A 15,600-nucleotide genomic window follows, 5' to 3' on the forward strand; every position below is an offset into this window, starting at 1 on the left:
CCTACCAGCTGTGCTATTGCTCCAGCCCCCAGAATGTTCAATTGTATCACTTGTCATCCCGTTGTTCATCGATTTTCTCCAGGGAGAGCCAGTAACATCTCCATTTGTCCCTGTCGCGTGCTAGTGTAGCCCAATGGCGTCTGCTCGCTCCAGGAACACGAAGAGCCTCAAACCATTCATTCAGGGTCTTGATGAAGAAGCCTGACCATCTTGTAGGTAGGTGGCCACGTGGTCTTTTGACATACCAAGTAATCCAGTAACAGCTCTAGTTCAGCGGTCGTCTCTAAATCGCATTACGTGTCCGGTCCATTTGATTTTCAATGCTTTGGCAAATGAGACAGCGTCCCTGATTCTTGATCATCGATGGAGGTCGGAACTCCGGATTCCTTCTCTCACTTGAGTGAAGCGTGATATTCCAAGCATAGCTCTTTCGATTCCTCTTTGGGAGACCTGAATAGCATTCTCATCTGTTTTCGTAGGCCCAGGTCTCTGAGGCATATGTCAGTGCAGGAAGAACAGTGGAGTTGAGAAGATGTGACCAGAGTTGGAGGTTCTTTGTTCTTTTAACCACTTCTTCGATGCTCTTGAAGGCGTTCCACTGCTCTCTTCCTCCTGCGCAGTTCAGGTGCCAGGTCATTTGTCATGTTGAATTCTCGACCGAGGTACACAAAATTCAGAATTTTAATTTTATTTTATTATTTCCCTCCCCCCTTTTTATTGATTCACCGTGAGATGCAGTTACAAAGCTTTCATGTTCGAGCTTTGGTCATAGAATCATCAAACACCCATCCCTTCACCAGTGCACATTTTCCACCACCCAAATCCTCAGTATTCCCTGCCACTCCACCACCTTTCAACCCTTCCCTGGCCTGTGTGGCAATTTCCCCCGTACTTTCTTTCTACTTTGGTTACATTCAATACACCAGTCCCACCACCATTCAAACCTGCCCAGAAGGCAATGCTAGACGATTTGTTTTGTATTGCATGTTATGGGTAGAATATCATGTCCAGGAAACTGTGTGTCGTTCTCTTCTTGAAGCTTCAGTTTATAGTCACTGGGTCTTGGCCATTGATGAGATTACATGGCGCTGGGGGCAGTTTGTGGGTGTGACTGCCAAACTTCTGGAAAGCTGGGGACCTGAGGGGAGAAGGCCCAGTCCTGATTAGGGCAGGCTTGGAGATCTCAGTCACCGGCTCCTGCATATCTGGGTTTTCCTGGCAGTCCGCTCTTGGGTAAGGCTCATCCCGTCCTTCCTGACTGCAGCTTCACAAGGGATGAAGATGACTGGGGAAGAGAGACCTGATCTCAGCTCTAGTATCTAAGTTGTCAGGCAAGACACAGGCTTGTACTGGGCTCGTATGAAGCTTACCTAGCTGACCAGGCAGTGTGTGCACACCTTGGGGAAAAGGTCCACGTGCTTTTAACTCAAGCCAGTGAGTCATAAAGAGCTTGGTATTTTGAAGCATAGGACTGTTTTACTTTGATCTTTGATTCCAATATGTTGAACGACTGGAACTACCTCTGTTCCCTCGGAACTACTATGGTTCAGCTGTTAGAAAAACTGGACTTCTCAGAAAGAGAGAGACAGACATAGAAAGATTGCACTCATCTATGGTATATAGAATAACAGAGTGGGAGACTAACACCCAAGAACTGTAGAAATAAGTACCAGGAGGTTGACTCCATGGCTTCGAGGCTGGCCTCACGTTCCGGGGAAAGGTCAACTCAGAGAAGCGATCACCAACTACATTGTAGTCGAAGGCCATGTGGGGGAAGGGAGTTGCGGGCTGAATGAGGGCTAGAGACTGAGCACAGCGGCCACTCAACACCTTTATTGCAAACCACAACAGCTAATTAGAGAGAGAAAACAGAAGGGAATGCCTTGCCACTGTGGCAGGGTGGGGTGGGGGGGAGATGGGATTGGGGAGGGTGGGAGGGACACTGGGTTTACGGGTGGTGGAGAATGGGCACTGGTGAAGGGATGGGTTCCCAAACTTTGTATGAGGGAAGTATAAGCACAAAAGTGTATAAATCTGTAACTGTACCCTCACGGTGATTCTCTAATTAAAAATAAATAAATTTAAAAAAAAAAAAAAGAAAAACTGGACTTCAGTTACAACTCTACAATGGGACTTGGGGCTAACCTCTGGCTGGGAGCAGCTGAACGTAGGAAATAGAAAGAAACAGGTGGGACTTGAGGTCAGCAGGACAAGACGTATCTTAAGGAGTACATTTGAGTTATTTATCTGTGGGCCATGCTTGTGTGTGTGTGTGCGTGTGTGTGTGTGTGTGTGTGTGTGTGTATGTGCTTGCATGCAGACAATCAGCACTGTGTAGCACTGTAGCACTGTCATTCCATTGTTCATTGATTTTGCTCGAGCGGGTACCAATAACATCTCCATTGTGAGACTTGTTGTTACTGTTTTTGGCGTATCGGATACACCACGGGGAGCTTGCCAGGCTCTGCCATGAAGCTGAGATACTCTCAGTAGCTTGCCAGGTTCTCTGAGAGGGACGGAGGAATTGAACTTGGGTTGGCCGCATGCAAGGCAAACGCCTTACCCACTGTGCTATCGCTCCAGCTCAGACAAGCAACAATGAAGGCTAATTTTGTGGCCCTTATGAGCATTCTTCAAGATTGCCAGAAGTCACTGAGAAATTAACTCTCTAGTGAATATAATTCTTACGATCACCAGGATGTAGGCTTAAAGCCATTATTATTGAATATTAAAGTGAAAGTGCCCATTCATTTTGTATCACAGTTTCTTTTATTATTATTTTTTATTGAATCCCCATGTGGAAAATTACAATGCTTTCAGGCTTAAGTCTCAGTTATACAATGCTGAAACAACTATCCCTTCACCAGTGCCCATATTTCACCACCAAAAAAAAAAAGAAAAAAAAAAGAAAAAAAACCAGTATACCTCCTATCCCTCCCTGTCCTCCCGCCCCCGTCCCCTTCCCCCTGCCCCCCCCCCCCCATTAGAGTCAGACCTGCTGTGAAGAGATATGAGGTCTTGGTTTTGGATTTCTGTATTTTAGCAACTGAGTCCAGGGAAATTTCTTCCAGAAATTGGATCATTGCAAGCTTGTATGTCTCATTAGTGGTCCTCATAGTATGGTGGTTGCCATGCCCTTCCCCCCCTCCCCCCGCAAGGAAAAGGTGAGAGAGAGAGAGAGAGAGAGAGAGAGAGAGAGAGAGAGAGAGAGAGAGAGAGAGAGAGAGAGAGAGAGAGAGAGAGAGAGAGAGAGAGAGAGAGAAACCTTACCCCTCCTGGGCAGGCATGGGGCCATGGCTTAGTTCTTAGTCTGGGGACATTCTGCAAGGAGCTGCCAGTATCAAGGTAGTTTAGCTGGCCTCTGGAGTCATGCTCGTGCAGCTACGGCGAGGCCGCACCCGTGCAGACCCCAGGATCACATCTCGGTGGCGAGCGGGTGTATCACAGTTTTGTGATAGATGTCATGTCTGCAGCTTTGCTAGGTGAAACAATAATGAATGGGACTTACGTACCTCTTGGGTCTCTTCCTTTTTCTTTTTGTTCCTTATGCTCTGAGCCCATTAGATGTAGAGTGAATGTTTAATAAATTACCCGGCTTAAAAAAAGACAATGTACCACCTGGATGTATGCGAAAAAAATCCATTAAGTTCGAATCATTTACAATACAACACTGTGTTAAGATGTAGAGAAGTACTAGGCATTTGGAAGTGCATAAGGGAAATGATTAATATAGTGGATTAAGAGAATTACAGACAATTTCGTAAGGGAAATAGCCCTGTCCTGAGCCTTAGTCGATGAGTGGGAGTAAACAAGGCAGAGTAGAGATGGTGGCTATGCTGTGGTGAGACCAAGGATTTCTCTCAGGTCCACTTGAGATGCCATTTGTTACTAGTATTACTGATCTTAACTCTTTGGAATATGCTAAAAGACCAGGAAGTGAACAGTCTCTCAATAACCAAAATAGATGAAATCTGTTTTTATCCTCCTTTGGTTTTTGAGCCACAGGCAGTAGTACTCAGGGTTTACTCTAGACAATACCCGGAGATCAGTCTTGGTAGTGCTTGTGGGATTATCTGGGGTGCTGGGGCTTGACCTGAGTCAGCCCTATCCACAGTGTTATCTCTTTAGTCCCCACCCCCGAATAAATGAAGTCCTATCCACGTACCGAAGACATCATCACTGCCTATAATGATGATGCCTATAATGATTTCTAGTTTGGATCAAGTTTCGTAATTATGTTGATAAAACAATTGTAAATCAAAATCTTGGGATTACTGCAGAAGCTAAAAAAATAGAATATATATATGTTGGAAAATTTGTGCTTTCTTACGGAGACTTACAGAGACATGTTCTATTGTATTTGTGGAAGCTGTTGGACAGATAGTATTTTTTAAACATGATAGGAACAAGTTCAGAGATTTGATTTTCTGGACAAACTGCTTGTTCTCACCAAAGAGATGGATCCTTTCATTGGAAATGAAAATACTTTGCTTTACACAAGTCAGTCCACAAGATATCTGGTGAATTAAGCTGTGCAAAATGATAGTCTTCTGAGATAGCTGTTGTATTGGATTACAAAAAATAAAAATAAGTTCTTTACCTGTACCAGGTTCTCTCTTTGTTTTTCTTCCTCAGTGAAGTGGCATTGTATTACATATCATTATGTTCCAGGAGTGTATAATTAAAAAAATTTTTGGCCACACCCAACAGTTCTCGGAGATAACTCTTGGCTTGTTCAGTGCTTAGGGATCACTCCTGGCGGGACTTGGGGTACCATTTTGGATGCCAGGTATCAAAACCAGGTAGGTCGAGGGCAAGGCAGATGCCCTACACTCTGTACTATTGCTGTGGCCCTAAGGCAACAAACTACTTTTATTTGTTTGGTTTAACACCATGTCTGGTGATACTTAGGGGTTCATGCCTGGCTCTTCACTCAGGAATTACTCCCAGCGGTGCTCTGGTGGTTTTATGGGATGCTGGAGATGGAACCCAAGTCATCTGCCTGCAAGGCAAGCACCCTACCTGCTGGACTATCTCTCCAGTGCCCAGACTTTTAATATGTTTTGTAGCTATGTCTATTATGAGATGTGGTCTTTTTCTTACTCTTTGAGTCTTGGCTGGTTGGATGAAGTATTTAGTTAAAGCAGGTCATAGCACACATGATGCTATCAGACTTTAAAAGTGCTTGGGTAACAATAGCACTTCCTCCACCTGGAAGTCTGTGATTGCCATTATATAAAACTACTTGGCTGGCCTGTTGGATGGTAGGAGACACGTGGTTTAGTTTCTTCCCAATACTTCAACTGTCAGCCAATGGTCAGGCACTATAACGACCATAGCTTCACGAGTAAACTCAACTGAGCCCAAGAGAACTTTCAGCTGAGCCTTGCTGTATTTAATCCCAATGGCTAATCCACGGAGACGTGCACTCAGTAAGTGTTCCTAAGGCCACCAAGTTTTGGTGTGACTTACATTTGCCTACATACTACTAGAGGACAGTCTTCCAGACTCAGTTTCTTTCTATTATCAATCAGGGGAGTAGTTCTCAGGATTTATCTTCAAAAGTTTGCTTTTTAATGATGTTTGTTTCTTTATAATGGACCACAAAGTACTAATACGTGATTGTGTGGTAGGTACTATGGTAGGTGATAAGGATTCTAAGATACTAACATACATATGCCATGTTGGGTTATGTGAAATGAATTCTGAGTTTCCTTCTGTTCACCTAATGACATAAAAGCACTTAACAAAGGAGTGGAAGGATCATTACTGAGAAAGAGAGAAGGTGGTTAGTACCGAGTTAAGTGGAAGTGAGTGGCTGATATGTAGCACAACTTCTCTGTACTAGGAATAAGAATTTTTGTTTATTTGTTGTATGTTATTTGCACCAGCTCTGCTATACCTGGTGGTGCTCTGGTTATTCCTGGTTCTGTGCTTGGGATACTAGTGCCCTACTGGTGCATTCAGGTGACCAAGGTATTAGGAATTGAACATTGGGTTCCTGCATCCAAAACACGCACTCCAACTCCTTGAGATATCCGGTTTCTGCTGAATATCTGAAATATTTGTGTTTGTTTTGGGGTTACACCTATCAGTGTTGAGGGATCAATCCTAGCAATGTTCAGGAGACCAGAAGTGTTGCTAGGGATTGAACCCTGGTTGGTCACATGCCTTATTCCTAGACTATCTCTTGGCCCCCAAATCTGAAAATTTCACTAATTTGCTTAAATTTCCTAGACCCTGATTGAGCACTTGAGAGGAACTGGCATTAATATTCCTCTCTCTTTCTCTCTCTCTCTGTCTCTCTCTGTCTCTGTCTCTCTCTCTCTCCCTCTCTTTCCACCAATAACTTCTTCCAGCTTTAATTTTGGACTCAAATTCCCTGGTTAAAATTTTTCCATGGTTATAACTGAATATTTTAATAAATAAATAAAGATAAATAAAGAAAAAAATAGCATGTTTAGTGGTGGTACTGGGGAAGATTGGAAAAAAAATTAAAATGCGAATAAAACCAAACAAAATTCCAATACTAACATTGATTTCAGGTGCCTCTGGCTCTACCACATAATGCCTAAAATTAAGTTTCAATCTTTTATTACATGAACAATAGTTACACCATCTACTTTATGGGATGTTGTGATAACCTGAGAGAAGATTTAAGATAACATATAAAACCTACAACAGAAAACTTAGCATTTCCCAAAGTGAATTTTAGTAAGCCCTCAGAACATGGAGTTACAATCCTTTAAGTTTAGCTTTCAATAAAAACATATATATTTTTAAAACTGCTATCATGGGAAGAGGCAGACAGTTGAAGTGGACAGCGAGAAGTACCATCTAGAATTTTTATAGACTTGGGAGATGTTTGCCACTTTGCTTCTTTTGAAGGAAAAACAAAATAAATTTGTTTTCTTTCTTTCTTGTAGTATTGGGCTAGAACACATGTGAAAAATGTGTTCTACCCTGGTTCAAAAGACTTGATATTAAAGTCTAAGAGGTTCTGGAAATAGGAATACTTTAATAAAAATCATTAAAATTATTTATCTGGATACTTACAAAATGTGCAAAGGTTATCATGGAATTTTATATTATATTTTATTATATTTTGTATTTAATTTATATTTTTCTTTTTAATAATCTTATTTATTTATTTTTAATATTTTTGCCCCTCCTGGTGGTACTCAGGGGTTACTCTTGGCTCTGCTCTCAGGAATTACTCCTGGTGGGCACAGGGGATCATATGGGATATTGGTGATGGAACTGGGGTTCACTGAGTGCAAGGCAAGCGCCTTACTCACTGTACTATTGCTCCAGCCCCAATAATCCTTTTTATATTTTTAATAAACATTGAATTAAATTAGAAAAACAAAGATGAAAAAGGGCATTTTTTGTTTGGTTTTGTTTTTTGCTTTTTAGGTTACACCCGGTGATACACATGGGTTACTCCTGGCTCTTCACTCAGGAATTACTCCTGGTGGTGCTTGGGGAACCATATGGGATGCTGGGAATCGAACCCGGGTCGGCTGCATGTAAGGCAAATGCCCTACCCGCTGTGCTATAGCTCCAGCCCCCAAAAGGGCATGTATGTTAACAATAAAAATAAAATATTACAGTATGATAATACTGGGACTGGAGCGATAGCACAGAGGTTGGGCATTCGCCTTTCACGCAGCCGACCCGAGTTCGATTCCTCCGCCCCTCTCGGAGAGCCCGGCAAGCTACCGAGAGTATGGAGCCCGCACAGCAGAGCCTGGCAAGGTACCCGTGCATGATGGATATGCCAAAAACAGTAACAACAAGTCTCAATGAGAGATGTTACTGGTGCCCGCTCGAACAAATTGATGAGTAATGGGATGACAAGTGATAAGTGACAAGTATGATAAAATTATAGTTCTTCCTGCAACCAGAGAGAGCTAATGAATTAGAAGCTTTTACTGCATCCTTCATATTTCTTGTGGGAAAGGAGGGCCAACATGCCTAGGTGATTTGGGAAATGGCTCTTCTTCCTTTCATGGAACTTATATTTCTAGTCATTCCTTCTTGGATTCCAGCTCACCGCTAGACATAGTAGACAGAATTTCTGTAAGGCTTGCAATGAAAGCGTGCCAGGTATTTTAATATTATACTTGTTTCTTTATTGGTTTGGGGGATCTACATCTGCTTGTGTTTAAAGGCCACACTTGGTTCTGAACTTAAGGTCACCCCAGTGGTACTCAAAGAACCACAAGATGCCGGGGATTGAACCCGGACCACCTGACTATCAAGCATGCTTTGATCTAACTCCTCAGCACCTCCCTGCCAGGTATTTTGAAATGTAAAACTTTGAAATTATTTGCTAGGTAAGAGAAATAAATAAAAATATTTGGTCACAAAAGATGGATCTTTTGGAAGAGATCATTTAAGGATACTTTTGATGACTGTCATATGCTAGGTTGATTCAAATCTATAAAATACACTTACCAGAAATAGTGAAAATATATGATTTTGTTTTTGCTCATTGTTTAAATGAACAGTTAGTCTGAGTTATTTATTGTAAATCCTTTAACCTATACAAAACTATAGCACTGTCATCCTGTTGTTCATGGTTGGGCACCAGTAACGTCTCCATTGTGAGACTTGTTACTGTTTTTGGCATATTGAATACACCAGGGGTAGCTTGCCAGGCTCTGCTGTGCGGGCAGGATACTCTCGGTAGATTGCCGGGCTCTAGAGGGACGGAGGAATCGAACCCAGGTTGTCCACGTGCAAGGCAAACGCCCTACCCGCTGTGCTATCGCTCCAGTCCGCTCTTAATCTAACCACAGAATTTTGATGCGCTTTAATTCTTTGGCAACTTGAACAATTAACACACAAGCTGGGAACGGTGGTGGTGGGGGAGCACTGTTGTCTCAAATAAGCGGTCAGTGTGTGCGCTCACTCGGGCCGGCCCGAGTGACCTGAAAGCTCGGACAGTCCAGTGTGTGTTTTGTGGCTTTCTCTGCGACCCACCCCAGCTGGGCGAAGGTCCAAGGATGCCAATCTGATTGGCATGAGACAGGACGGTCCTAGTTACATCCAAGGAACTGTCCTAACTCGATTCTCCCTCTAGAGGGAGACACAGTCCAGCATTTACCCCGGCCTCCGGCCTCCCATCCTTCACTGTCGGACTTTCCCTGCAGGACTGCAGTTGGCTCTCAGCATCAGCACCAGACGGAACGGGCTGACGCGGGAGTGCAGGAGGGAGGTACCGCCGCCCGGGCGCTCCATCCCACTCTACTGCTTATCTCAACCCGGAGAGTCAGGGACCACTTCTCTCCTCGCATTCTCTGTGCACTTTACGGGAGGTCAGTTTTTTTTTTTTTTCCCCCTGTCCTCCCTGGACCACCAAGCGGGGAGGAACAAGAGGTCTGAGTGGCACAGGGGGTTGTTCTGGCATTAAGGTGACTTGTGACAGTGCAGCCTTTAGGGTCAGGGGCAGAGAGGCGGTTCTACGCAGCCGTTTATTATTTCTTTTTCCTTCTGGCGAGCTGTATGTTCTCCTCCCACCGCGGGTCCCTTCCTTTCCCTCCCGCTTTTTCTTTTTCTTTTCATATTATTTATTTATTTATTTTTTAGCTAAGTGACACAGGCAACACCTGCTCGCGTGCGTTCGCCGATGGAACTTGCACCTTTCGGGGGGTGAGGGTCCAGCGGCGGATTTTCTTGCCCGGTAACGCAGGATGCCCAGGGGGGCCGCGGCGACGTTGCCCGGGGCTCTGTCCGCCGCTCCTGGAGGCGGCATCGAGGGGCTGCCGCTGGTCAGGAGCTGCTGCTAAGGCGGCGGGGACCCGGCTCAAAGTCTCGGGGAGGGCACCGGCGGGCACCGCTCCGCTTAGGGGCCCTGGAGCCGCCGTCCTGGGAGTTTTTCCCGCGGAGGACGCCTGAGCTCAGAGCCTCTCTTGGCTCCCTCGAACGTCCCCAGCACCTTGGGCACCCGGAGGACTTAAACGCGCCGGGGCACCCGACCATCCGCGGCAGAGACTGACTGCTCGCTTGAAGGTGCATTGCTCGCTCCAAATTGCCTTTTCCCGGAGAGAGAAAGAAAGAGGGAGAGAGAAAGGGAGAGGGGGAAAAAAAAAGGGAGTGGGTTCGGGGGAGACGAGAAGGAGGGATGTGTGCCTAGGTAAGGGTGCAACCGGGGCAGCCTGCGGAGGCGAGAGGACAAGTCTTCCCCGGCGTTCAGAGAGCTGACACATCGGACACGGAGTCAGAGCGGTGACCGCGGCAAGACCGCCGGGGGTCCCTGCGGGCGCGGGAGCCGAGCGCGCCGCGCCCCACCCGGCCAGGGCCGCCCGGCCACCTCGGCGGGCGCGCCAGCGGCGGGGACTTCGGCGTGTCCCCGCGTCCCACCCAGCCTTTGATGACTTTCACCCGGCGGAAGAGCGAGGGCGGAAAGAAAGGAGCGAGGATCCCGCACTCCGCCGCCCACCGCGCGCGAGGTGGGGGAACTCCAGTTCGGATGCTCAGAGATTCCTGATTCCTCTTTGCCAGCCGAGGAGGCAAGACACGCGCGCGCACGCACAGACACACACAGACACACACACACAGACACACACACACGCGCGCACACACACACGCACGCTCAGGGCCACGCTCGCACGCCCTTCGCGATCACACACACACACACACACACACACACGCACAGACACACACCGCCAGACTGGGGTTCCTTATGCCCCTGCCTGGTGCCGGCGGATTGGCATCTTGGAAGCGATGCAAGAGCGATAAGGCTGGCGCTGGCCCGCGGAAACTGCTGGAGCATCGCTAGGTGTTGCCTCCACCGGGAAGCCGGGCTGCAGGTAGGTGCGAGCCTCGCCGTGGGCCGCTGGCGCCGGGGGCTTGGGGCGGCAGGTGGAGGTAAACCCGGGCCCGGGAAAAAAAAGCCCTCCTCCTCTTTCCTGGGAGTCGGGGGGCTGCAGGAGAGGGCCTCCCCCCGCCCCGAAAGGCAGAGGGGAGCGCGGGTGCTGATGCGGCGCCCGGCGGCTCCCGGGCGGGCGGGGATGCAGGGGCGCCCGTCAGCGCCAAGCAGGACACTCGGAGCGCGGTGCCGCCCTCCTCCCTGGGCGCCCCTTTTTTTTCTCCCTTTTTACACTCGCAACCCAGCCGAGGGGGTTAGTGGGTTCTCATCTGTTCCCTCCACCAAACCAACGCTGCCAGGTTTTAAGAACTGGGTGGGGGTCGCGCGGAGAGGACGATCCGTGGGACGTGTGGGGTCGCCTGTGCGACCCCCTCCCACTTTCGGTCCACTTCTGATGAGTTCATCCCCCCCACCCCCGCCTGTGCGCGGAGGATGGGGCGCCTCTCCGAGACCTCTCCACCTTTATTCTCACGAAGAATCACCTTAATTAAGTTTTCAGACTCCCCCCAACAATTTAAAGGTTTATTTAGCTCCGAGAACCCAGCTTTGTGCCGGGATACGAGCGAGCCTTACCCAGATCACTTTTGCGCACAGGCGTTCAGAAAAAAAAAAGAGCTGCATCAAGAAATGGAAGGGTTTTTTTTTTTTTTCACTTCTTCCCGGATAGATGTCTCCCCAATCTAACTATCAGTGCACTGGTTTTGGTCCGGCTGTGCCAGCCCCCAAAGACCCGGTACGCGGCGGTCAGTTCCCAAAGACCCGGCTCGCGCCCGGGAGTGTTTTCTCCAGCCCTCATTTTCACGCGCCGTTGGGGGAAGTGGGGTTTCCAGAAACTGCCTTTTGCAAGGGAAAGTTTGAGATCCGTCGCCCTCTTTCTCCTAGAACTGGAGACCGAGCTGTCGGGTCTCTGCTTGAAATGCAGAACGCAGGCGCGGGTGGAAGCTCGGCTCCAGTGCCAAGTCTCCGCTTCCAGACCCGGTGTGAAAGAACCGCCCGAAGCGTTGGCAATCTCCCGGGTCGTTACTACCTTGGCTACTAGGCGGTCTGTCTTTGCTCCGTGTAGGGTGATGGCTATGGCTTGTGCCAGTAAGATAGAAAAACAAAGACCCAAAGATACCCAACCCCTTGCACCCTCGTTTTGCGAGTGTTAAATCCCCTTTTGAATTCTGCAAAGCCGTTCTGCAAGAAAAACAGACCCAACTCTAACCAACCTAGCTGCGAAAAGTACCTCCCAAACTGCTCAATGTTTAAAGACCCCTCAGGGCAGAGTGAATTTCAGTGACTCTTGATAATTTGCCGGTTCCTGATCTTTCCCGATGCTTTTGGCATCAACGTTCTGACCTATACACTTTGAATACTTTAAAACTAATCCTGTAGGCAAAAGTAAGTTAGGATAAATGAGTAATTTAACATTTCTGTGTGAAGTGCCAAATTGCAATAACCAGTAAGGAAGATTAAAACCACGTCAGTGGCCTTTGGAAACCAGAGTATTAAGACTATTCGCACTTAACTGTTTACCCAATGCACTCTCACACAGATAAACTTGGTAGTTTCAGGACTGGCGTCTAAAAGTCTTCCCAGGTGATCAGAGTTGTCTCTTTTTCTACTTTGTTCCTCTCTGGATCTCTTCCAGGGTCAGTTGTTTACAGATTGACCTTTACTCAGTCCTAGTTCTTCAAACCATCTGTAGCCACTTTGGAGATTGAGTTTATTTTCTTAATTTGCAGTGGAAAAATTTTGGTGTATTATTTGTGGATGTAAAACCGAGAGCAATGTTACAGCCAACTGACATTGCACTGCTTAGACGGGTGACTCTTAAGAGGCAGATCACAAGTTTAGAGTCTTGCTTTATTCAAATTAGACATTTTCGCAGACATATTTATCCCTTTCTTGACTTCAATACAATCTGATAGTTTACTATACCCCAAGTTATATCTTCATGTAGTGGTTTGATATGTCCTTAAAGATGAACCAAAAAACCTTGGCATTAAAGCAAGCACATACAAGTTGTGATGGAGAAGAACCTAAGGTTTCTGATTATGTGTGACTTTGTATCTGAACAGTTATATCAGCTATTTTAACAATGACAAATTAGAGAATGGAGGTTCATTGAGATGTCTATGTGTTTATGTCAGATGAGATATATATTGATCCTAGACTGCATTATGATATTTACCAACCACCAAGTTATAAAAATGTGATGACACAGCTGTAAAAAAGATCTGTTTTTAGACATGACCACTTTTCCTTTAAAAAAATTTATGGTGATGAAATTTAGGGGTAATAGAAGATTTTAGAGAAGATATTGCATTATCAGAAAATTTTAGCCACCCAGCATCCAATAACTTTTATATTTTAATGGTTACCCATGCTACCCCATGTATTTGAGTATTAAAATGTTGAAGATACATTTTACAGTTGATTTATTACTAACTGCAGGTTATAGGTTGTCCATGGCAAAAAGGGTAAGCTGTGTTTCTTTCCCGTTTCGGAGGTACTTCATACCCAGTCCCTGATCAAAGGTACTGTCAGATCTAAGTTCAGTTGTAGGCTGCGTATGGGTGAATGTTTGCCTCACTAATGGGGGTCCCAAAGTAGGAACGTTGCAGAGTGTCATCTGTTACTTCTAATATATTTGAGAAGATGAAATAACCAGAGTGCAAACAGTTGAGTGGCCCTGATTTTACTTCTGCAGTATTTTATTAGGGATGCCTCATTAAGTCACATTATTCTGCAGCTGTCTTGTTCACTGAAGATTCAAGTAAAAATAAGGAACTTGACTGTGCGGCACAGTTTAGTTTTCTTGGTGAAAAATGGTAAGTTGAAATAAAATTACTATCTACCGTGGTTGCCTTTGATCTATGCCTGACATTTCAAAATGCAATTCATCAACCTATTATTAGTAGGGCTCGTCAAAACAAAGAAGAAATTCATGAACACAGACTGTTAGTAGATACGAAGGCCAGAGCAGCTGAATCAACCTCCCGTATGCCCCACCTGCTTTCATAATATTCCATATGATGCATTTTTTTTCTTACAAACCATTCATCTTTTAAAGGCATGTTACATGGTAAGCGTGCCATTTTGTACAAGAATTCTTTGGTTAATTTTATTTTAAACTATTTGGGCCACATTAGGTGCTACTTCTGGAGAGGGAGGAGTTATTTCACATTTATCATGAGTCTTTTTGGAGAACAATTTGACTTTAGGTTTGGAGCACACTATGAAGTGGGAAGAGATGAAAGTGGGCCTAGGAAATAAATACCTGGAAGTTAATTTTTGTTTTTTTAGTTGCATCCAGCACTCACGTTCACACACACATATTTATTTATGGTTATTTCTAGAAAGTAATTCTATTAGCACAGTGATTCAACGTCCTTATCAATCCAATGGAACAGATGATTATTGTATTCTACTTTTAACCGAAAATCTGAGAAGTCATTAGGCTATTGGAAATGAAGAAAAGTAGTATTTAAATGTACTTTTCAGTGATACTGCTGTAACATCTAGAGTATGTGTACTTAAAAAAATTAAATATATAAATTAAAAATATACTTTTAATGAGAACAGTGTAAAAAAACAGATTTGTGTTAAAGGAGTTAAGAACAACTTTATAAGAAGTCTACTTTTGTTTCCTTTTTTTCTCTTCAGCTGGCTGATTTTTGGCTCTGAGCTCAACTCCTAGTGGGCTCAGAAGATCATATGGGGTATCAGGGATCAAACTCAGTCCAGCCATGTGCAAGACAAACCCCACCCACTGTACTATTGCCCTGGCTCTTAAAATGTCTACATTTTTTAATGTTACGGTGATTTATTTTATTTTATTAATTTTTAAATTTTTAAAAAATGAATCTCCATGGGGTACAGTTACACACTTAAAAAATTTTTGTGCTTACCTTTCAGTCATACAATGATTGAGTACCCATCCCTCCACCAGTGCCGACTCTCCACCACCAGTGTTCCCAGAATTCCCCCACCTCCCCCTTCACACCTCCTCCTTCCCCCCTCCACCTCTGTGACAGGCACATTCCCTTTTACTCTCTCTCTCTCCTTTACGGTGTTGTGGTCTGCTATGCAAGTATTGAATGGCCCCCATGTTCGGTCTATAGTCTACTTTCGGCACGCATTTCCCATCCCGAGTGGGTCCTCTAAACACCCTTTACTTGGTGGTCCCTTCTCTATCTGAGCTGTCTTTTCCCCCAGCATGTGAAGCAAAATGTCTAAATTTTTAAGTACATAGTTTTTCACTGTCTTTCATGAGTTCAATCTATTGTGAAATGATGTAACTAGGTTAGCAAGATTGTTTATAGCTGAGTCTTATTCAAAAGTCACTGTAATGTGCTTTACATTACATCTTTGTACATCTTCTCTCTTGGGGGGGCAGTGAGATATTTTTACTTATAAGACTACAAAGTCGAAACAAATAGATATTATCCTTTATGTAGATAAACTAGATAACTATTAGTTTGGGATGCATTTATTGGCATAATGACTGGAAAATTCAACATATATTCAGCACTAAATACATCTGTATGCACTCTTTTAAGAACATGCCTCCAAAGTAAAAACAAAAACCCATGCATTAGATTAAAGCCATGCTATTCTGGTTGATAAATTGATTTACATATTTCCCAGAAACAAATTCATATCAAACTCCAAATCTATGTTGGATTTCTAAAAGCTACCTATTTCCAACATCTGTAACACATGTATGTGATGGATTT

At 44.9% G+C, this 15,600-nt stretch overlaps 1 protein-coding gene across 5 annotated transcripts in view; it reads left to right on the forward strand.

Moving 5' to 3' along the window:
• The first annotated feature begins 9,209 nt into the window (after positions 1-9,209).
• Positions 9,210-15,600, forward strand: part of TAFA2 (TAFA chemokine like family member 2) — a 568,712-nt gene continuing 562,321 nt past the window's right edge. For all 5 annotated transcript variants that reach the window (XR_008628541.1, XR_008628540.1, XR_008628539.1 and 2 more), the window contains exon 1: positions 9,210-10,817. The gene's annotated coding sequence lies outside the window, so the exon portion shown is untranslated. The remainder of the gene's footprint in view (positions 10,818-15,600) is intronic.

Source organism: Sorex araneus, chromosome 2 (genome assembly GCF_027595985.1).
Source record: "Sorex araneus isolate mSorAra2 chromosome 2, mSorAra2.pri, whole genome shotgun sequence".
Lineage (NCBI taxonomy): Eukaryota > Metazoa > Chordata > Mammalia > Eulipotyphla > Soricidae > Sorex > Sorex araneus.